The 23,864-nt window shown below is 41.7% G+C and overlaps 1 protein-coding gene across 7 annotated transcripts in view; it reads right to left on the minus strand.

The window, feature by feature from the left end:
- LOC143352155 (uncharacterized) overlaps positions 1-23,864 on the minus strand; it is a 340,958-nt gene that overhangs the window by 302,740 nt on the left and 14,354 nt on the right. For 6 of the 7 annotated variants that reach the window (XR_013081869.1, XM_076784458.1, XM_076784462.1 and 3 more), the window contains one exon: positions 5,749-5,816. The exons of the other annotated variant lie outside the window; for it this stretch is intronic. The gene's annotated coding sequence lies outside the window, so the exon portion shown is untranslated. The remainder of the gene's footprint in view (positions 1-5,748; positions 5,817-23,864) is intronic. 7 annotated transcript variants of the gene reach the window in all.

The following is a 23,864-nucleotide window of genomic DNA, read 5'->3' on the forward strand; positions in this document are numbered from 1 at the left end:
CAGTTCCCCTTCAATTATTAAGACGATTCCATGCGTACGCAACAACGCGCAAAAGTCCATTTGAAATTTTTTTTTGTCGATCCGCCCCCGATTCCCATCGTTTTCTTTCGCCTTGTACCAGCGTTATTTCCGACCGCGCGAAGGTGAAACAGCACGCACGATCAGCATCGTAATAACCGTTTTGAACCGAGCTGCGAGTCCGCGAGACAATGTCGTCGTTTTTGGAAAAATCGGATACTTCTCTAGAAAGAGATATTCAAAGGTCTGGGGCTCGGATAGCGGCGTGCGCGCGATACCGCAAAAGGACTCGATATTTTTTCGCGTCCGACTGAAAAACGACCGGTCGCTGAGGTCCGAGGACCTTTCTATGAAGTCGATAACGAATGAAGTCGTTGCTCTCGCGGCGTCGTCCTTCGCGGCCCACGCAGCTTTCTGCGAGACTCGACGTTTGTTCGCGCGAACGAACACGGCCGATCGGTGAAGTAACTTTACACACCGGTCCAACAACGACCGGCGTGAATGAGCGTGTACATTGCGCGCAGGTGGGTGGCACGGCCTCTCGGTATAATTACCGCGTGCTTAAGATAAACCTCGACAAAATGAGCTCTATCCCACGGGGGCCCAGGGTATTCGTATCGTTCCTCGAGAAACTGGAATCCAATAACGACGACTCTAGACGCGAAGAAAACAGAACGAATCCGCAGAAAATTTACTGACATTTTTTAGTAGGGACGCAGAAAAATAAATAATATACGAGCTGAAAGTTATCTCTATATAAGGTACGAGACAATCGAGAAAGCGATATTCAATTGTTTGCGTAACTATAGCACCAATGTCAATAAGCCAGTTTCGAAACGAAGTCTCAACGCTCGACCCATTTTCAAAGATAAATAAAGAATTCATTTATCTTTGAATAATCGTCGTATCTCTGCTTTCGAGTTTTAATTTCTGCGAAACGATCAATGGCTTCATCAATATTCATCGTCTCTATATTTAAATACGCATGCTCGATCGAAAGTAGAGCCTGATTTCTTAATCTCGTCTGACTCACAGTTTTTACCGTGCACATAAGTATACATATAATTTTATATACGAATAATTTGCATAACGACGAGATGCTGCCAGAGACTCTTCAATCTATTCTTAAACACCGAGTATATTTTAACGAAATTAAATTTTCAATTCTAATTATTACTCGGCTCTTTGTAATTGGAATATGCTGATATCTATGCGTTTTGTTAATCGATAAGCTCCAGGATTTTATCCGAACTCTATCGCACAATGAAAAGTAAAAGAAAGGCGTGGGATTCTTTGTGCGAATACGACATTGTCTGAAGAAACGCGCCGAAGCGTGTGTTGAAACGAATGGGCGGGCATATCGAACACATAGCGCAGACAAGGGTAACACCTGATTGTAAGAGACGCTTTCTACCTGGTTTGTTTTGTCAAGAACCGCGTGCCCCCGAGTTCGACAATCTCATACACATCGTGTAATCTATACCATAAAGGGACATAATGAAGTTATCGAAGTACAAAACACTAAAACAGGGAAACGAAATGAAACAGAACACATGTTTACACTCTCATTACGTCTCTCGTTGCTACTGTTTCTCCAAATCTCTGGGTTCTATTCGTTACGATACACCCTGAATAATCAAACTAAGCCTTTAGATTCATTCAGAGACACGGTTCTTTAATTATTCCGAGCAGTTTTACAATGCGTTACGAAACTTGTCAGTCGCTCCGCTTCCAGACACTCGCGTTCGTTATCTCTAGCTCTGATACGGTACGGCGCTCAGCTGATTCGAGTGCTTCGCGATAAGTCGCTCCGATCCCGATCGAGTTTATGTATGCATGACTAGCGTAACCTTGAAACTAATTACCCAACGACTCGTAAACAGCGAAACACTCGTGACTGCGACCGTGCAGGTTCGCATTCATCGGCTCGTGCACGCGCTCGAGCGCGATGGCGGGCGCCGATAGCACTTTAGCGAGAAAGCCATAGTGTTGGGATTGAAGCAGAAACAGGTACAATTTTATTCGATTAATAGATGACGATTAGGAACACTATACAGTAATTTATATGTAACGTTTACTCCGTCGATCGGTCACTTTTTTTGTATTAACTTAACGACATCAGTATTTATAAATGTTAATGTTCGTGTTGCCAATAAATGCACAGACAGAAAGTAGCATTTCCTGTAAAATAAACGAATGAAACATTTTTTAGACCCTGGCCACCGGTATCTACTTATTGTAGCTAATGAATAATACGAGCCTGCCTCACCAAGCGTTAAAGTCACTTAACCTTTTCACTGCTGAATTAATCAGTGCTAAGCATGGGTTTCTACGCCGGATTAATTTCACGATATATTTTATAATAAGTGCACTTACCAATATGTGCAAACGTTAAATGAAGGAGTAAAGAATCTTACAGAATTATTTATAAAAGTTAAAAGATTGACGTACCTATAAATCTTTAACACTGCACCCAGTACTACAAATATACAATAAAAATAGCTAAAAACTTTTAATACTACTTTCCCATATGGACAGCAAACGAATGGTAAATATCTTCGTTAATAATGCTGATAAATTCGTTGAAATTGTCCGTCGAAACGACGCGTTGAATTGAACCTAACACTTATTGAATTTTCACACAATAACCGGGACATTTGTACCTCGTATTTTCATCAACTAAAAATACTAACGCTATTAATACGTTCGAATCGGTTGCCAGCGGAGCAAATTCCATTACCACGGCGAAACCTATTTTTATTATTTCATGGCTGCCAAAAAATCGGGCTTCCACTGGCGGTTCTGTGCGTCGAACTCGTGTACCGAGCGAACTTCGCGCGGATCCGGTCGCGTCACCGTGTAATCGGACTCTCCGCTATCAGCGGATTATCGCGTTTCGTGCTGGAACACAGTGATATCGCGAGACGTTAACACGTACAACGATGTTACGAACCGTACAAGTGGCTTCGCTAGTTTCTTTGTAGCTTGGCAACAGATTACAGCTTGCATGAAATAATGATGACGTCAATGTTGATAGCACCCGACCAACGATAACAATAGCATCGAGAGAAATACATACTACCGTTTTCTGTTAATATCTTAATTCTCATTATTGCTACCGATCTAAATCGACAATACATACATCGCGAAATAGATATAATTTCGCATTAACGAAGAGTTATGCACGAGGAGAGCTAAATAAACTTGGAAATATTTGTCCAACGGAATAACAAAGAGAAGTTTAATCTATATCTGGATGATAATTAGCATTTAGTAAAAATCATCGAGTGGAAGAAAATTCAAACAGACAGATTAAACGACGGATACATTGGCTAGACGGGCAAAGAGTAATTTGTTCCTTTCATTATTCGGTCGAGGGATTATTTTCTCGCTAAAAAATAAATCCCTGCTATTTAGTAGTATTCTTTTCTCGTCCAGGCACGTTTTCGTACGGCGAGAGGAGGGTCGACGGAGATTAAATACGTTACGCGAACAGTTCCAGAAAGCGTTGCTATAATAAAACACAACGGTTAAAACACCGTTAAAGCTCTGAAACATTCCTCGCACCATTGTGCTCGTTCTGATACGATTTAATGGTCTAAGGTCAAATGCGACAATGAACGAAATTTTGAACCCTAAACCAAGAAGGTGTAACTTTTGGTTACGTAATTGGTAGGCTAATATAAACTTCAATTCGATACGTAATAGATGGATATCAACGTTTTGATGTCGATATCAACATATCGATGGTCTTCATTACATTGGATTCGTTATGTCAGTATTTATAGTATTATATTATAAAAGCATATGATGTTGAATAGAAGAATCTAGTGGTTTTACCAAAAATTGAAGGAGTCCTCAAGAAGGTAATATACTGATAACGTTATGGATACTGTTAAATCGATGTAACGAACACGTTAAATTATTTACCAATATTAATTTCACCCGTCAGTTCTGATATATTGATTTATCGATATTGTTATGACAATTCATCACTCATTAATACCGTTACATATTTCCCAAAATTAATGTATCAATATACCAAACTCATCGTACGATTTATCGATGTATGGATACATTCATGTGGCTATATCGTTAAATCGAGGTCTTGGTATCGATATCATTAACGATAGATCGATGTGATAAATGAATATGTCGATATCAGTATATTAGTACATCAAAATCGTTATATTGGATTTGATAAATCATTTATCACTAGCATTATACAGTTATACGAGCGTGTCTCTGCATTAGTAATAAAATATTTACTATAAAAAAAAATCTAAATGAAGCAAACATATTTACAGTACGCGACGAAGCACAATAGACAACAACGCATGTAAACAGAAGGAAAATAGAAAGACCAACAAGTACCGAGGAGGAGCAACGCAATTTCAAAATCAACGAAACATTATCGTTAGCAGAGAGAGTGAAGGTTCTAATTCCCGAGACGAGGACTTGCTTCCTCATTACTAGTACGATTTTGTCGAAGAGCGACTCGTGAAGGGGACAATAGCGGGAGGACGAGACGAAAGACGCCAGTCTACCCCCGTGCGAATCGCTGTCTCTCTGTTCATCGCAACCAGACGTAATTTTCCCTTTCCCATTCGCTCCTACTGCTTCTCCCTCGGGCTTTCGTTCCTGTCGCTATCCTAAGCAAATTGTTGTACGACTCGTTGCGTTCCAACCGTACACCGACAGAACGACTACACCGTTTACTTTCGCGATTTAATTTATACTCCTTCCATCGGGATGCCCCAGAAAATATCGAGCGTTTCAAAATCTTGATATCTGTAACCAGGAAGCAAAATGACTAAACGACTCAACGTTTCCCAAGATACCCTAAATAGACTTCCGGCAGCGTACTCGTGAATTTGTTGGAGTTTGATCTCGAGTGCTCGAACGTTCGATGTAATTGGAGTTTGAAGAGGATTCGAGACGATGCATCGAGAATACCTCAGTTTTCTTTATTCCTGGAAAGCAGCTGTGTACCGATAACTTCGATATTAACTGTTATTGACGTTTATAACCGTGCAACGAATTCTAGTGGCGTCTATTGGACCTCGATTGGCTTTTCGAATAATAGTTCCGCGAAGACCAGTTTAACAGTTATAAAATCATTTAACGAAGACCAGTTTAGCGAGTTCTAGGTAACAATTTGCATACGCGGAAACCGCCATTCACGGAGCAGACACTCGTCAGAATTTACTTGCAGCGTACGAATTGCTTTTATTTCGAGACACCGAGAATCGAAGAGGCGAACAATTATGCAATCAATAGCTACGGAATCCAACAACTACCCCTTACACCGTTTTATACAGCCAATTTAAATATTGATACTTGAGGCACATCGATGATTAACCATTTAAAAGATAGCAAGGGATATTGAGAACCTATATGAGATTTGTCAGTTAATTTTAACCGATGCTCTTGGCACGAGAAGGCTTGCACCCAATTTATGTCGAGATTGCTCGACAAAAGAGCCATCGTCAAGAACTTTGTACGGAACTTAAACAAAGAGCTGCAAACAACCCAAACTTCAGAAATAGCATTGTTGCTGGTAACGAAACACGGATTTATGGTTACGACCTCGAAACCAAGAAACAATTCACACAGTGGAAGAGAGAAAACGCGCCAAGTTTGTTCGAAAATCAAAACTTGATATTCAAGATTCGTTACAAGACGTCCCTACAAGAGCAAACGTTTAAAGTAAAAAAGTTCCTGTATTACCTCATCCTCTCTATTCGTTAGACTTGGCTTCGTGTGACTCTTTTCTGTTCTCCAAAATTAAGATCCATCTGAAAAGAAACAGATTTGATGATGTTGACTAAGACTTCGAACATTGGTTTCGAAAACTACGAAAACGTTAGGATAGATGCATGATATTGAAAGGAATTCAACTACTTTACAGAATAAAGAGTCTATTCTCTTCTCAACCACAAACAAGAACTACTAGCTATTTAATATCTAATCTAAATATCATTTATCGTCTTTCTGCGTAATATTCAACAAAACAGAAGACGTTATAGAATGTGGAACCGTTATCAGTGGAAAAATGCATTGCTTTCTACGTAAAGTGGAGCTCGAGGAATCACTGACGCGACTCCACAAAGAACACATCCACGATTGCACGACCTGGCGCTGTATTTATAAAAATTACAACCGTTCGATCGAGCGTGGCGGAGGTACGGTTAAATTATGAAGCGTAACGACGCTCAGAAACGGCGCTGATATTTCAAAGCCACGCTGCTGGAGATTCTACGGATTTTACCGACTTCAATACCGGATAAAACGACGCCGAAACGGCTGGGCTCTATTTCCGTGCACCACCAACGCGATAACTTCTCGTTATTCTTGCGAGAGTTTGCTCCGGCTCGAACTTAACGAAAATCGATCGATCGACCGATCCAGTCGATTCCATAAACCGTCGAATCCGAGCAAAGTCGATCGATTTTACGCCGCGAAAGCCGTTTAAAGCGTAACGAAACTAATGAAATGATGAGAAAACACGAGATCGAGACCAATTCTTCCGACGAATTTTCGTTGGTAAATTTAACGAAGCACTATAGATAACCCAAATACCTTTATTGGAAACTCTGTTCTCGGTGCAATTGGGTCGTAATAAATTTTCTATTTTTACGCGTTGGACAGTTAACGTTAATTCTAATAAAGCTGTAAGTTATTAAATAAACGAAGTCTCAATTTCTCCTCGGATCGATTCTATTCGGTAACAGTTAAACCGAATAACGAAGAAGTATAAGAGGATACCTATGTAATAAAATTTGATATTTGCATGTTCCTTACATAAATACTTATAAAATGTTGAGTCAAAGAATAGAAAACTCTCGTGAAAATCGCCAGAGGCAGGCAAAACAGTCTTCGCCTGAAACGCGCGGCCATCGAAGTGTTAAGATTAATAATAAACGACTCGTACACGAGGTTCCCCAGCTTTTTGATCGTACCTTGTACTTGTTTCGCTTGCTTTCTAATTATTGTTCCGCGGGTCGTTCGTACAGACGTGTGCTAAGCGAGCGACTCGAGCTCGCGAAAAAAGCTGGAAACGCGTAACGGGTAAAGAGGCAGCAACGTGAAATAAATAACCAGATAAAACGAGGGAGGTGTGTGCAGAAAGGGAGGGGTAGCACGATGAGTAGGAGGAGGAGTACGGTGGGAGTTTATCTCGGTTACGAAGCACGTAGTATATACAAGAGGTAAGGAGGCAGAGGAGGCGAAGAAGAACCTTTGCTAAATCGATATTACCATCGCCATCGCCAGCGGCACGACCGTCGTATCCTTTCAGAAGGCCGGCCCTGAACCAGACCTTCGAAGGATACTAGGTTGCCTCCGTCGATTATCATTAATTTTTTTTTCTCCTCCCCCTTCGTCGCGATAAAATCTCCCTCCGCCCCCGCGAACGGAGCCGACTTGGCTCGTACAACGGCCACGACAAATCCACTGTTACGTTATCAACCTGCTGCCGGTTACGTTATTATTGACTGAACTTCTTCCAACGCTCCAAGTTTACATCGTACAGGTTACGACGCCAGAAATCAGGCTAACTATCCTGGTTATATTAATTTAGTCACTATGCACCATTCCATTTTTTTGCTCAAGTTAATTCAGATGCTGCAGTTACACAAATAAGAATGTTATAAAAACAAATACACGCAACTTGTATTTCGCAATATTTATGACGAAATCAAAAGCAGAACAGTACTGATACAAACCATGAACCTTCGTGCTAATGACACGAAGTCACGTATGTAGCTATCGCGTGTCGTACGATTGATTGCTTGGAGTGGGCTTAAGGTGTTTTAAAAGACGCACGCAGCCCCACGTTGCATTTCCTGAAGGATCCTTTTAATAAAAGGATTGGGAAAAACTAAGTTGCTTATCCAAAAACCGATAAAGAGCAAATTAATAACGAGTGCTCAGTATCTGCTAGAATATGAAAGAGACAAAAATATGCACGTAGTTCCATTTCGAGCGATTTTTAAGACGACCTTGATAACTCCAACCGAATTACCTCGAGGGAAGAAAAATTCTGTCCAGCGTCTTCCTCCTCCGAAACCATCTAAATTTGATCCTCCACATTTTTCTTTACCTTTCAATCCAAGAGAGATATTCTCGTAGCTCGCCTTAAACGCGAATATCATCGATCGTTCGAGTACATCAAATTGCGAATGCATGCAACGGGACCACCAGGTAGGTATAAATAAAACATTCAGATATAACGACGCTATCATCGTTACGTTCTGAGAATAGATTTCACTTCCGACGTGGCTACACATCTCGACAAATAGAAACTCCAACATGAATTATCCGGATGGTCTCGTTATTATATTCGTCACAATGTATATTTGATTTCGTAACAACAAATCGACTTCCAGGTCGTCGAAATATTTCTACTGTCGCTTTATTCTTGTTCATCGTGAAACAAAAGTTCCCGTTCCCCTCGAAAGAATACAGAACTACCACTGCCCATCAGGAACGAGCAAAATTCTATTTCAATAACAGATAACCAATAAAACCGACATTTTTCCATATAAAAGCTTCTGTTTGACAAGAAGTGGACTCTTTGTTTAATTCAAACGTTTCGACTCAAATTCCAGTCATCTTCAGTCTAATGAAATGAAAATAAAAAATATGTACGATATCAGAATTTAAAATAAAATGAAAATTTTGCTCTGCTACTGGCAACAGTCGCGCGAGATAATTTCTTTCGTCCCTGCGAAGGTCCGAAGCAATTTGCTGGCGGTCGTGTAACATTTATGCGGCCGTTGGATCGTGACGTGGACCGATAATCCGAACGTCGTTGCGGGGGTGGGGATCAAATTAGAAAAACTGTGATCAGGATGATTTACGAGTCGCGGACGAACGGTCGCCCAGGCCGAGGGGAGAACGCGCGCGAGAGGGAATGAAAGGTAGCGCTGCGAAAACGGGGGTGGAAATTTATAGCCCAGCAACAGATGCGTCCCCAAAGGACGATATATTCCTTTCCCTAAGAATATAATACGGAAAGGTGGCTGGCGGATATACAACTGGCTAAACGCGAGAAACACATTAACCTCTCGTACTTCTAATTCATTCGGTGAGCCGCGTCGTTTCGAACGCATTCGTTTTCGTTCCGGGTAGTTCGAACGATTAAACGCAAAGTGCACGCGACATTTCGGTGAACAACCTCCGCGTTCTACACAAGAATAGAAAGCTTCTTTCGACAACAATACCGGAGTAAACAATTTTCAAAATCATTTCACTAAATTCGAAGTGAGTTCGCGATATACGCGTGAATCGAAATGGAACATGCTATGTAGGAAACATCATGTAACTTTGACGAAATCCGATTGCACACGGCCGAATTATTCGGGTCTATCAAGTGCAACGTTCAACGGTGCAATTTCAACGGTAATCGCGTGCGTTTGTCGTAACGGAACTCCATTATGCTGGTAACAGATAATTACGCATCGGTTACATAATCTCCTGTTCCAGTAACCGTGTAAACGCGCGACGAGGAACCGTCGTGGAAAGCGCGGCAAACAAACCGGGGGAGGGTGCGAATCGAAGCGAACGAAATCGTCGTAACTAGAAGACCGTCTCTATTCGAACGCGTATAAAAAAAACTCAACGATGCGAACCGCTCCGTGATCTCGATGCTCGAAGAAAAAGCAGATTTAGCCGGCGAGTTAGGACTGTTTTACTTTCGATTCGGTGCGTCCGCCCCTTTGGCAGCGTTCGACGAAGAAACTCCCAAGTCCGAACTTTTCCTCCCTCGTTCGACGCTCGGGGGTTACGCTTTTCGAAAAAGAGAACAAAGAGGACCGGCAACACCGAGGACGATCGATCGACGGCCACCGCGATTATTATTCTCCGAAAGGCAAACTTATGAAATCCTTCCTCGTGGTCGAACGATCAATTCAAGCCGGAGAAACTTCTCGCAGATTCTTCGAGAACTAGACTCCCTAGCCTTGGGCCGATAAAGAAACGTATTTTCTCTTTTACAAAACTTTACATTATTATTGCAAACTCGACCACGATGTTATAGTTCTTAAGGACTTGGAAATATTTCTTTATTTTGCACCGACTAAATTGGGAGTGAGCTCCATAATCTTCGTCGATGGTTACTTTTTTGTACTTTCAAGGATGCTGAAAAGTTCAGATATTTCACGTTTCTATAGAGAAAGTCTTTCCTACGCGATCTAGACTTTCGAGAACTTTCTACTTCGAAGGAGATTCGAAACGATTCAAAACACCTTCGATGCAGTTCTAACGCTGCATACAAAATAACCCACACGTTTCTAATCCACTTCGAAGTGCTACGAGGCGAAATAATTGAGAAATAACAGATGTGAATTAATATATACGTGCTTCTAACAAAGTTGCAATTTTCTTTATATGGATTAAAATGGTCCCAGGCTTAATTCGAGGTAGTTCGATCGAGTTTGAGCCCATCGCTATCGGTGCTGAAAAGGGAAGAAACAAAGTAAACAGTCGATCGACCCCGCAGGGCAATTAAGCTCCGGGATTTTTCGAATATCGGTCGGTTCTCCGACGAGTCGGGCAGGAAATTTCGAAGATAGCTTTCTCCCTTTTCCTTCTATCCGCCGTCTCGTCCGCGTACGTTTGTCCTCGTCTTTCGTTGGATCTGCGGGGCGGCCCGGAGTCGTAAAACCTACCCCGGGATCCCTCTCATAAACGAGAAGCATTGTGCTCGACCTAAGTTCTGCGAACGACACACGCGTGCATCGACCACGAGATGAGAGAAGAAGACGAGGGATCGAAAAATGAAAAGAAGAAAACACGAGAAAGGTCGTGGAAACCCTTGGCCCTGTGTCTTTCATCTCGTGGCTTGCTCTTCTCATCTTTGTTCCCATCGACCCTACGCGTCCTACATTCTTTCGCGTCGTTATATTCCTTTAGGAGGACAGCGTGTTCATGGAAATTCGAAACGACGACGGGTGACTTTTATTGTTCGAAATATCACCCGAAAAGACTTACGGACAAGTACCCTTGACAACGACACTCCTAGAAAACGGCGTAACACCGATGTATGCGCACGTTTGACGAGAAACATCCTAAACCCAACTTCAGGACATTAACAAAATCATCAATTTTATTCTTCTAAAACGAAAACTGGTATCGAATGGTAAAAGACTGTTGCAATGTGTTCCTGTTTTAAAAACTGAAAGTGACTGAGCCAGCGTACGCGTATGTTTATGATGTTGTTTCTTTTCGAATATGAGGAAAAGTTAGTGGGGAATGGAATCGGTGGAACGAATGGAGGGCAAAGAAAATTCGAAGGAAACGCGTTTGGAGCAGGAAATATTGTTTAAATGTAAGTCAAAAGAGAAAGTCGATGTTCGTGCATGGTCGTTAGCTAGACGTCCGCGGTTATAAACGCATTTATAATTGTATGCGTCGCGGCGCGCGGCAGTGTGCATTAGCGCATGCCAACTAAACTCGAAGCAACTCGAGCCCCGGTGACAAGTGCCCTCGTGGACGGCGCAACTGCAACGCGGGGGACCAGTTATTACTGTCATAGACACGCGCGCCCCGCCCTTCCTGTCCCCGTCCACCCCCGTGTTCGCTCCTGCTGTCTCCCGTTCCGTTCGAGCTCCTCGCTGGAATACGGAATCAATGGGCCATTCGCCGCGCCCCGAACCCCAAAGCCCGAATAAACGTTTTATCCGAATAATCGCCCCTTCTTTCGACGCTCTATGCATTTCTGCGCGTGTCCCTCGACTTTCTAGGTGTCGATGCCATTTGAAAACAGCAACAACCCCTTCGCACCCCACGATTTTTTAAACCTCCACGCGTGGTATAGAAGACTACAAAATCTAACGTGACTTTTTTGACACGGATCAATGATAGGATTAAGTCAGACTTTGATGACGTGAACAACGAGTTTCCAGAGGGTTGAAGTTGTTTACAGACGCGACGCTGATCGCGAGATGTACGCAGATATAAACGTAAGCGTGACTGCTACCCGTTCGCGATACGGGCAGTAAAAAGTGTCAGCGAGGAGCAGTCGAATAAAAATGTACGAGCAACGTCGTAAAACAATCAACGATTTGAGAAACGCGCGGTAACTGGCAGTAAAATTTGAGGCAGTCCGCCTCGTTCGAAACGGTTATCCTTGAAAACAGGACGTGAAAGGAACCGGAGCTGTATACGCACGAAGCGCTAACGGTAAAGTTACGATCCTCCGTGAGACGCGGTAAGAACAATCGGAAATAACTTCGTGTTATAGATTGTCTCGCACGGCAGACAATTCACACGGAAAAACGTGAGAGAAAACAATGACACAACGTACTATTATTCACGTGAAATACACATACCGGTCGGCTAACACGCGCGCGATTCAGATCCAACGATTTGTTCGAGCGAAATGAAAGTCCCGCGCGAGAAGACGAGATTGAAGAGCAAAGAAAAATTGTTCCTACCCCTTGAGACCGCGAAGGAAGATAAAAACGCCAATCATGCAAGAGTAAAATCGACGATCGTCGATTGTAATCGCACTGTACAACCAAAACTCTTAAGAGGCACTTAAAACACATTTAATTGCAACTTTGACGTTTTATCGTCCATATAAAACTCTCTGCGCGTTCGCGGACAATGGATCCATTTGCCTCGGTTTATTTCCAAAACGCGTGTAACTAAAAACACTCGGACGCTGTCGCTCAAACTACATTTTCGCTGACACGAAAAGTCACATCTCATTGATGTGTTAAAAACATAAGCAAATGGAAAACGACTGTTTCGTTAAGTGTTTCTGAAAATTCCCGTCCAATCGTTTTAAACATTCGTATGCGGATTTTAGTTACAAGAAAGAAGTGCATTAACCAACGAATTTCAGTTCGATCAAACAAAGGAAATCTTCGTTCGCATTAATTATAGAAAGAACGAATCACCGTACGGTGTAAATACTGTTTACGCGGGATCGACCGCGATGGACTCGTATGTAAATAGAGCGGAAATGTTCTCTCTTTCGAAGCAGCGAGCGCGCGAACTTGCACGTGCACGGCGCTCGATCAGCGTTCGTCTAATTAAGGCAATTTTCGCGATCGTCGCGAGTCACGACTACGTCGATGTCGATGCATGCGACCTCGAGCTCTCGAGCTATTTACGACGTCGATTTACGACCAACGAAGGAAACTGACCGCGCGAGAAAAGAGGAAAATACAGCGATTCGGTGATGGCTACGATAGAAAAAATTTCCACGTAAGTTTTCGTGTCAAAAGTGTTCTCCGGTTATTAAGTGACCACCAAATTTCAAAGTTTCATTAACAGAAATAAAATAAATCCTTGTTCCTTTTTTAAATTAAACAAAAATACACGTTTTGATTTCAGAATCTTGAGGGGCGTGTTCATAATCTACGGCCGAAGGAAGTACGGGCGAAAAAGTCTGGGAATTTCAAAGCATTGCAGCGTAGAACCACAATTAATGTAACATTGGAAAAATGAGGATTCGGGGAATGCGTATGCTTCATAGCAACCGAGAAACAGTCCCATTCCTACGTGTGTGTGTGTGCACTTATTAACATGTATGTATTTGCGCGTGTATGATACGAGTACGTTCTTCAACGAGGTCAGTATGATGTGAGAAGTGTAATGCAGTTAGTACGACGCGTTGAACGAGCAACGGGAGTTTGGAACGACGTTTAGCAAAATACTAACAAAGAATATAGTGTAATAGAAATAAGTAGTAAGTTTAATGATGCTACGATATAATATCATATTATCCACTAATTATCACTAAAGGAGAGTGTAAAAAAGATTTTCCGTGTAAGGAACTATAGAAAATTTTTCTTGCTCCCAGAGACGCGGAATATGCTTCTAAATTTCGCGACTCCGCTTTTGAATCGCCCTTACACATTTTACTAAAAGCATCGAAACCTTTTGCTGCCCTGAATGGTTAGTTAACGCAGAGGTAACTAAAAAAAAAAAAATAACCTTCTACCGTAATCATGAAACGAACGTTCTCCATGCGGACGTAACGCTTGTTACAAAGTCCAGCGTTTAGAGTTACACGTTCATCCATTTACGGTATAAATTCGCGCGTGGCAAAATACCCAAACGACCCTCAATTAAAGTTTCAGTCGCCAGCGTAGGGAGGAAAAGGGAACAGAGGAAAAACACGAACGGTGGAGAGCAGCGAGGCCGCGGCAAAAAAAAACGAGGAAAATACAACAGCGAAGAACGACGACTCTGTATTTCACGCACGAGAATACACGAGGGTGTACGTGCACTTGCGCGTGTTTTACGAGCCGCGGTAAGGAGTTATCGATCACGCGATACTTCAACAGACATTGTCGATGCATAAACAGAAAATTCGAAACGACGTTACAAGACATACGGAACTACGTTACAGGAAACTTTCCTCCGGGCGCAACGTCTGCCAAATAAATTTCATCCCCGAATCTCGTTCAACACTTTCGAGACCATCGTTCCTAGACCTTCCTACTAGCTTTGCTTGTAAGTATATTAAAAGGGTAGTAGTTTTTTATCAAAACTGAAATAAGCAAATATGGAAATGAGATGTTGATGATGAAATGAGATAAAAACAAATTGTTGGGTATTTAAATTCGAAGAAATAAATGTCTGTTTTTTAGCTCAAGTTAGTATATAAGATATTGTGTTGCAAAACTGGTATACTTTTTTTGGAAACGACAAATATCGATGTTGCGTATAATAAAGAGTGTCAACTTTTTGAGGAAACAATAAAAAACACCTTAATAACCAATATAATATTACGAAAGTGAATTAAAATACCTCGAAAAAAAAAAATATGCTAGCTTACAATACGTATAAAAACCAGTAGTGTTACGTAGCCTCGAAGAAGAATATGATGTAAGCTAATATAAAAACTAAATAAAAAATTTAGTAGTAAAAATAAAATATTCATTTGTTCTGAGGTAAATATTTGTAAAGTTCATTTTTGTTTTTTGAATGTAGGTTTAAGAGAATTTCAAGGCATGTATTTCAATTATCCGTATTTTAATTATAAATTATACAACAGTCTGTTATCACAGATAATTTGAGACTCTTTTCCGTAATGGTCTGTTCGCGAAAACACGCATCGCAACACCTTGTCACGGTAAAAATACGGCCTCTGTGGATCGACCGCGAACTCTTACTCGCGTAAATATACAAAATGATGCATGATTGTGCAATAAAGAAATATCACTCCTTGAAATTTTCGCGATAAAATATGTACGCTTAGAAACGTGGTAATTTTGACCTGATAGATAAGCCCTGAGTGGCCTCCTATCATTAATAATTATATTTTGAATAATTTAATGAAGGAAAATCCACGAATTTCGACGGACGAGATTGCTGGTATTAATTATTATGGACATAATTGAGTGAATAAATTATTTTCTACAGAACCTATCAAAACTTTTCCATCCAATATATCGGAAGTCTTATCAGAAGTATTTTGTTTAATCCTACTTCCTTTACAAGTCGTGTCGTTCACGTTTCTCCAAAAACAAAAACTACCCTTTCATTTTTGTCCAAGATTATACGAGATTTGCAAAGAAAGGAAATCTCTAAAAGAACCTCGTCGTATATTTTCGCGGGTCTCGGAACTAGCTGCATACGATGTTGGTAGTGGGAATGGCTTGGCGCCTTGCTGCCGGGGAAAAAATTTAGCCTCGAAACGAAGGACTACTGTATTTCCACCGCCCGTCCAACGTCTCCGCCTCGAGTGCGCGTCCGCGATTCTCACGCGGTGAGAGAACGTTGAACAAGGAATTCCGAATCGCTGAAATTAACATCACGACAACGACGACGGAACGCGAGCTTCGGCAGTGGTCGTCGCGAGAGCACCGTTGCGCCGTTAGTCGTCCCACTTACGAGCAAACTCGATTCGCGCTCGTCAACGGAATCGAGCCGCCGGTAAATTTCATTATCTCGAAACCGCGAGAATTGAAACGACTTTCTCCCGGCCGGGCAATTTGCGTCTCCGCGCGCTCTTCTTCCCCCCAGTCGCGCTAGCGGAGAGAAACTTTGCTCCGCGAATTCCACGATTCCGGTTTACCTTGCCCAGGCAAAACGAACGCGATCCCGCGACCGATCGATCGACGCGCGTCGACCCACCAATGACGTGTGTCCTGCACACGGAAAAAGATCTCCCATTAACATATCGAAAAACCGGATACGCTATCGATCACGAGTATTAGGGCTACGATCATCCTGGAGGCATCTTAACTCTTAATTACTCACACCCTTCTTATACAAACCACCTGTTTCTAAATTACCAATAAACAGATTTTATTTTTGTTCCACGAATAGGTACGATTTACACGATCAATAGAGTAAAGGTCGAAGGTTGTAATCCTCTATAGTAGGTATAATATTTCGTAATATATTTTTTACTGGGTATGGCATGCAAATGCCACGCTCTGCGTCGGCTCTGACGCACTCCTAAACTCTAAGCGAGTGCGTTGAACCGGACAACAATCGGCTAACCAAAATGCCGCGACACCGACGCGCTTAGAATATATCTACATTATCAATTTTCTCTACCTTTATGTTCTGAGAAAAAAGTATTTCAAGTAATCTACAAACCATTTGAACTACCCTTGCGACAAAATTAGTTTACAGTGTTTGAAAAATGTTGAGGATCCAGCCGTACGAACTACTTGGGTTTTGTACAAGGTTCTACCGTAATTTAAAAAAAAAATAAATAGATTGCAAGACGGAATGGCGCGTATATCCACGGAATTGGAAGCGCGTCGATCTTAAAGAGGACGCGCGTCGCTTCTCTAGATTCTCGGGACCGATGCGCGACGCGTCGACTTGCTCGATACGCGCTGGAATTCGTGGAGGCCCGCGTGGATACACCGCTGGGACAAGCCGGCCCACCCATCGAGATCGAAATATCTTTTCTCTCTAGATATATGACGTTTACATCGTCACTCTTGGCACGCTGTGCTCCTTCTCTCTCTCTCTGCGTGACTCTCTTTGGTATCCGATGAAACGGGTTTCGCTCCCGCGTCCGACTTCTACCTTCGACTCGAACCGTACTCGTTCTCTCTATCAGTCCCTCGTACCTACTCTTTCTCTTGAGGAATCTTCCAAGCTGACGCGACGGGGATAAGGATAATTGAATGATACGGAACTCTCGGTGAAGTGACTTCCGTGAAAAATCGCGGAACCGACAACTATGCAAATTTGTTAGAGTCCCCTTTGAGCTATTTTTATTATTAACCACAGATCGTTTATTCGGGGTGAAAACACCCTCTATACGTACATTCCCGAAAAAGGTTACTACGATTTTAAATGCTCAGCGATTGGCAATCGTCCATCGAACAACCATCAGCAAATTGTATAAAAGATGTGTATATAGAGTGAATTATTTTTATATTACAAAACGAAATTATTCTATTCAAAGTGTACTTCTACTCGAACTTTACGTGTCCTGTTAATCGGTCGACCTTTGCGAGGATCGGAAAAGAAGATTAAGATTGCGGAAAATACAGCGAAGTTCCGTGGGTAGGAACAGCCCGAGTAGCTCGTACACGAGTTTTCCTTTGAAGCAGTTGACTCCTGAGCAAACGTTAAAGGAACACGTTCTCTATTCGTGAGCAGTTTGCGGATAGTTCGTGAACTCCTATAGGCACAGGGGTTTCAGAGAAACGCGAGAGTCCACGCTAACGGACGATCGAAGCTCTTACGCTTATTGTCAATACTTTCCCACCTATGCAATCCGTGTACCTGTATTTCTACGATGCTTATATACAACGCGAAACGTTTCGTGGAAATGCTATACTCGAAATACACAATTGGAAAATTAACCACTAAAATTAATCGATTACATTTTCTAATAAGACACAAAATAAATCATGTAAAGATAAGATAAAAGTCGATTTAAGTTAATGCAACGTTAAATTAATAAAATAAAAAACTTGTATTTCTTTTTATTCATTATACTTTTAATTGGATTATTCTCAAGCTACGAGATTTTATAATTACTTTACGCGATGTATTTAAAAAAGTGAAATCTTTCTTTTGATTGCAAACAGAGGAAAAGTTGCGAGATGTAATTGCAGAAAATATATTCTTAATTACGGGAAAAATACTTCAATAACGGCTCGCGAGACAACGCGCGTTACCACGCTAATAACAGCGCGATAAAAAAAAGAGAGTGTGTGCACGAGCTTTAATAAAAATTTCCATAAATTCGGTGTACGCGCTTCGAATTTTACCTTTCATCGGTTTTTCGCCCGCGTTTTTGCCTTATCCATTCGATCAATTTGTTTCCCTCCCGGCCCAATATTTATTAATTCCTTTTCCGACTCAGTCGTGGTTCGAATTACCTATTACCAACGAAGTTTATTTATTAAAACGTTACGTACGCGCGAAAATGTCGATCGATCCTACCGGAAAGCATGTGCGCAGTATTAAAAACCGAGAAGACTTCGACGAGAATGAAACGATAAAGACAGAAGTTGGGCAAATTTTATTCACGAATAACTAATACAAAATTTCAGATTCATTGGTAAAACAACTTCCATTTACGTTTAATTAAATTCATTCGCAAAGCAGAATCCATGAACGAGTATTTAAAACCGATATCCGGGCGAGTAAACCAGCAGCCAGACTGTTCTTAACGAACAAAATTAAAATTTTTATTCATTATTCACGTATAAAATTTGCCCGACTCTGGGTAAAGATGAAGAAGAAGCAGATATATTCTGTCGTACAAGGGCATAGTGATTATGTTTACAATGTACCGATAAGCAGGGCGACGGAAAGGGTGATAGTCTAAATATATACAGCCTTTATTATTTAATACGCGTTTCCCTGAAGGCTGTTGCAAGGAACAAATTTTTATAAAATTTACATGCAAGATAGTTCTTACTCAAGAATTGTACGCTGTACATAATTTAAGTCCTTGTACAAAAGTTTCTCCATAAATTTCTATTTTGAGAACGTAAATCAACGTACATATTATGTTTTCGGTAAAGGAATTTTTTTCTCGAAAATGCGTAGAATTTTGAGGATATGTCAATTCACCAAAAATGATTGTAATTGACCCTTGCAACTAAAAATAATTTTTTTAGAACGATTTAAAATTTTTAAATTTTGTCGAAAAATTTCACATCTACTCGAATTTTTTTCTCGAAACTGGTTAGGATTTCGAAGGTATGTCTAATGACCAAAAATGATTGTAATTGACCCCAGAACCTAGAAATAATTTTTTAGAACGATTTGAAAAATTTTTTTTTTGTCGAAAAAATTAGGCACCTACCCCCTGTCGATTTTTCTTAAAAATTCGTTTTTCATTTTTAATAATTTTGTTTGACGCCCGACAGAAAAGTTGTCTAATACTTTTTTGTAGGTACCCATGAGCTCTACTTCAGAAAAAAGTTTCATTGAAATATATTCACTATTGTAGGAGTTATGGCTGTTTGAAAATTGGGCCATTTTTATGGGGTTTTTCTCATTTGGCGGGGTCAGGGACCAACTTTTCGAATATTTTTGCGATTTGTACATATTCTCCATCAAAATACGCGTAGTTTGCTTTTTTAAACATTAAAATCATCCAATCCGTTCAGAAGTTATGACGTTTTAAAGATTCGCATGAAAATTCGGGCAGACATTTCTGGCCAGAAATTATATTTTCGGTAAGGAATTTTTTTCTCGAAACTGAGTAGGATTTCGAGGGTATGTCTGTTGACCAAAAATGCTTGTAGTTGACCCCCGGAACCAAAAATAATTTTTTCCGTACGATTTAAAATTTTTTAATTTCGCCGAAAAATTTCAGCACCTATCATCAATACTAATTCAGTGAATAGTGTCTCAATGACCATCATCCATACGAAGAGGATGCTAAAATCACCACTGATTTTTCAGATCGGTTTGGCAGTCAGATTGGGCCACGAAAGTCTATAAGGTGTAAGGTCTGCTCGTATACCTCGTCTGTGGCATTACCTTCGCTCCAGTCAGCGACGTGTCGGCTGTGGTAATAATTCCCACAGGAAGGCACGAAGCTGGAAGAAAAGGCAGACGCGCGCGGTCCTTCAGCATGGAGAAATTTAAAGAGGACCAGCGGAGACGACGACGGGACGACGGGCTCGAGAGGAGCCGTATTTGCATTTACATTGGCGCGCTCAAATCGTCGGAAAGGAGAGCGTGGTATAAAGGAAGCAACCAGGTACCCGAAGAAAGAGCTTTATCGCGCCGTGAAATCGATTTTCCCCCGGGTTGTTCGTCTTCGAATCCGAAATATAATATAAACGCGTTTACCAAATAACGAAACAGAATACTATTCGTCGATTTCAAAGCTATGTCCCAAATAAAAGATTCCTCATGCATTCTCCTGGGTATCTCGCAAAACTACAACACCATCTATACAGACAAAATTCTCAAACGGTTTTTACTTACACGTAGAATTTATAGGATATCTATTTCAAATGACGCATATTTTAAATTTTGGAAAACAGTCGGTTTTTGTAGAATCTATTTTACAACCCATCAATTGGTTCGTAAAATCAAGATTTTGGGTTTAACCGTTCGTCTTACAAATGTAAAATTACAATTTCACTGAAATCACCCGCAGTCCCGACGACAAAATTGCAGAACGCTTCTCGAGAATGTGGCTATGAGACGACCTCCGTCGTGAAACGAAAAGCAACGAAATCGTACGACAAAGAGCGCAACGAGCAGATACGACGAGTAAAAATAAAGTAAGCCCCGCTGCTAGACGAGGGACGTATGCGTTCAGAAACCAAGAACGAAAGCTCTTGCTACAGGGACTCACTCCCGGCCATTACCGCGGCGAAGAGTTGTGTGTGCCGCACGAACGAAGACGAAAACACACAGAAAACTGGCGGCGGAAAAAAGATGCGAGAACGAGCGGTTACGGATCCCTCGGAAAACACGAACAAAGAGAGATCCCGGGAAAGTTACGAGGGTTGGAAGAAGCGAGGGAGAGAGAAGAGATTCGAGGCTAGAGGCTACGAAGCGTGCAGTCGTCGAGAGGCATCCGGAAAAGCGAGTAGTGAAATTAAAAGCGAAAGCGGAAATTGAAACACATCCTCCTTCTTCCCTTTTTCTTTGTTTTCTTCTTTTTATTCTCGTCCAGTTTCTAGACAGCCACATAGCTATCGGTCGTTAACTGTTAAGCGTTTATCTTTTCCCGGGGCTGAGCGCGGCACGGTTAAGTGGTTAATCGAGTAAATCGTTTAATTGGTTGTGCATGACTGGCTGAGCGACTGCTCCGCGATGCTGGGGATAATTAAATTTGACCGGAGACCGGTGACTTTTCAGCGGAGAATTACTTTTCCGCGGTTATGGTGACGTTTACGCGTAGCCAAAGATTATACGCCACGTCGAACGGTTTTACAAATCGACAAATCTCTTTTGCATTTTATTCACGCGTTAACAAAATTAGGATAGCGATTACGTAGAAAAATAAATAGACCCAAATTGACCAGGCAATAACCATGAATCGGCACTCCTGAACGACCCAAGGACAGCTCACGCTGCTTTCAGAATTCCCCTCTGACACATCCCTGACTTTTCCTTCAATGCTAAAAACCTAACAGCCATAATAAACAGTTTAAAACAATTTTCGAGGCTCCATTATTTTTACCAGGCGTTAGGTCACCGCAACGCGGCTCTATTGTACCGAAGCAAGTGTATTCGTACTCGTGTACACGAAACGCTCCAGTGTCGAACGAATTTACAACTCATTACACCAACGACACGCTCAACGCCTACCCTTTTGCCAACACGTGCATCGTCTTATTGCTATTCCAGTGAATAGAGATTGCCGTATCATAAACCCACGGTACGGCGCTCGGAATCGATTGTACCTGGCGTACAACCCTCTGGGCCCAACTTTTCCGTACCCCTTCGCGCCAAGTTTTGGCACCCTCTTTCGTGACTAGATCGTCGTGCGCGATAACCTTGAAGGTTTCACCCACGACGAAGTTTTCGATGTTTCAACTTTTTAATTTCAACACCAAGTCACCGCATTCTTGGACACGAGGGTTAATTAACAAAATTTCGTAAAAAAAAAACGAAATTGTAAAGAGCCCCTCGATGTTCTGTCAAAAGTACTAAATTGCCCCCTTGACACGCGACAATACAATTGCGATTACGCGTATCTCATTGACGCAGGGAAGACGATAAAATTAGATAACATTTGACCAACGATTCGACCGTTTAAATAACCAACTTGGAACGATCTCTTGACCGGGAGATTGCTACGACCTGTCCGACACGAACTTCCCATCGAATCGGGACGAACGATAAAATAATCGTTGTTGTTCGGCGTTGGTTCGTATCGCTGATAATTCATGGTTATCGTGTCATCTTCGCCTAATGACCGTCACGCCTCCGTTTCGGTTCGACTCTCGCGAAACGTTAGCGAGCGAATTTACCCTCGATTATTAAACTTCGTTTCCTAAGCGTTTCGCCGGTTAAACAAGGACGATGGAAGCTCGACGAGGCTAATTAGCGCACCAGCCAACAGAGTTGTGAATATTTAGACGCTCGAGGGAGACGAATTGCGCGTGCACTAGTTGAATCGAGCGTAATCGTTCCTGCAGACAGAAATTTGTACTTTCGGGGCTCGCGTGTACTCTGGCGGTGGTTAGCACCCAACTACTAACAAGCACGGCAATGTTTACTATCGCAAAGAGAAAACTAATGAGTCGTGTGCTCGATCGGGATTCGAACTTGAATTTTTAGCTTACTGCTCCGCTAATTGAAACGTGCAAATCTAATATTCGAAGATGACAGACTGTTACATTTATAATAACACGTTGAAGCTTCTACGGGATTGAACACCCTACTAACCGGTAAAATCATTCGAGTAGGTAATCCCATAATTATCTTGAATAGCGTATCGTAAAACCAACTTTGGTCATCGAACGATTCATTGGTTTCAATAAGAATGACGCGTGATTCATCGTGATGGTAGTGAATGTGATAAGCGGATTGATGAAAAACATACTAATTGAGCGGAAAGACAGTTCGTTAAGTCGATCGCATGCAAATAGAAAGGGACGAAATAATGGTTGAAAGACCAAGCCGTGAAGGGACAGAAACGGACCACGTGGGTGGAGACCGTGAAAAGTGGGCAAAAAACGGTGAGTCAAAGGACACGATCGTGCGGCAAGGACTGCTCGTTAAGCCGGAAAACAAACTACGGTGGTTTGGCCTGGACGAAGCTTGAATCACCAGCCAGAAAAACCGAACGTTATCCCGTATGCGTGTATCTGTGTGTGTACCGTATCATGACTCACTATGCACAGTCTCAGTTACAAAATTAAATTCGAAAAGTAATTTCAACGATCCCTAATCTCGTACGTATCCTAAGTTTTCCAAGTGTCGCTCGCGTTAAGCGGCTCATACATAGCGGAGGTTTACTTGAGGTTTACCTGCATGTTTGGTCGATCGTTTTTCTCATGAAAAAGACCAACGAAAAAGATGGTCGACCGAACCCGCAGGTAAATTCTCCAATAAACCGCCACGTGTATGGGGCTAGTTAGTAAGAGATATGCAATTGGTTCCTTGCTCTGTATTTATACAAGGTACCTCAACGAATGGCCAAGTGCTAAATAAATATATACTGTTTACTTTTGTACTCGTATGACAAATTTGTATGAAAAGTAACACCTTATGGTCCTATGGTGTGAAATAGTGTATAGACGAGTGATTCGAGATCCGTCACGTTCCGGATCTTAATTTCCAAGGTAAGTTTCCGAGTTATTTGCCACCGTCCGCGCGTTCAAGTTTCCGTTTCTCGACCTCGATCGTCAAGGGGTTGAGCAAACAAACCGGACGATCCGCTAGCGCGATTATTAGAATTCGAGAAAGATTTCACGACG

The sequence above is a fragment of the Colletes latitarsis genome, chromosome 3 (genome assembly GCF_051014445.1).
Source record: "Colletes latitarsis isolate SP2378_abdomen chromosome 3, iyColLati1, whole genome shotgun sequence".
Classification (NCBI taxonomy): domain Eukaryota; kingdom Metazoa; phylum Arthropoda; class Insecta; order Hymenoptera; family Colletidae; genus Colletes; species Colletes latitarsis.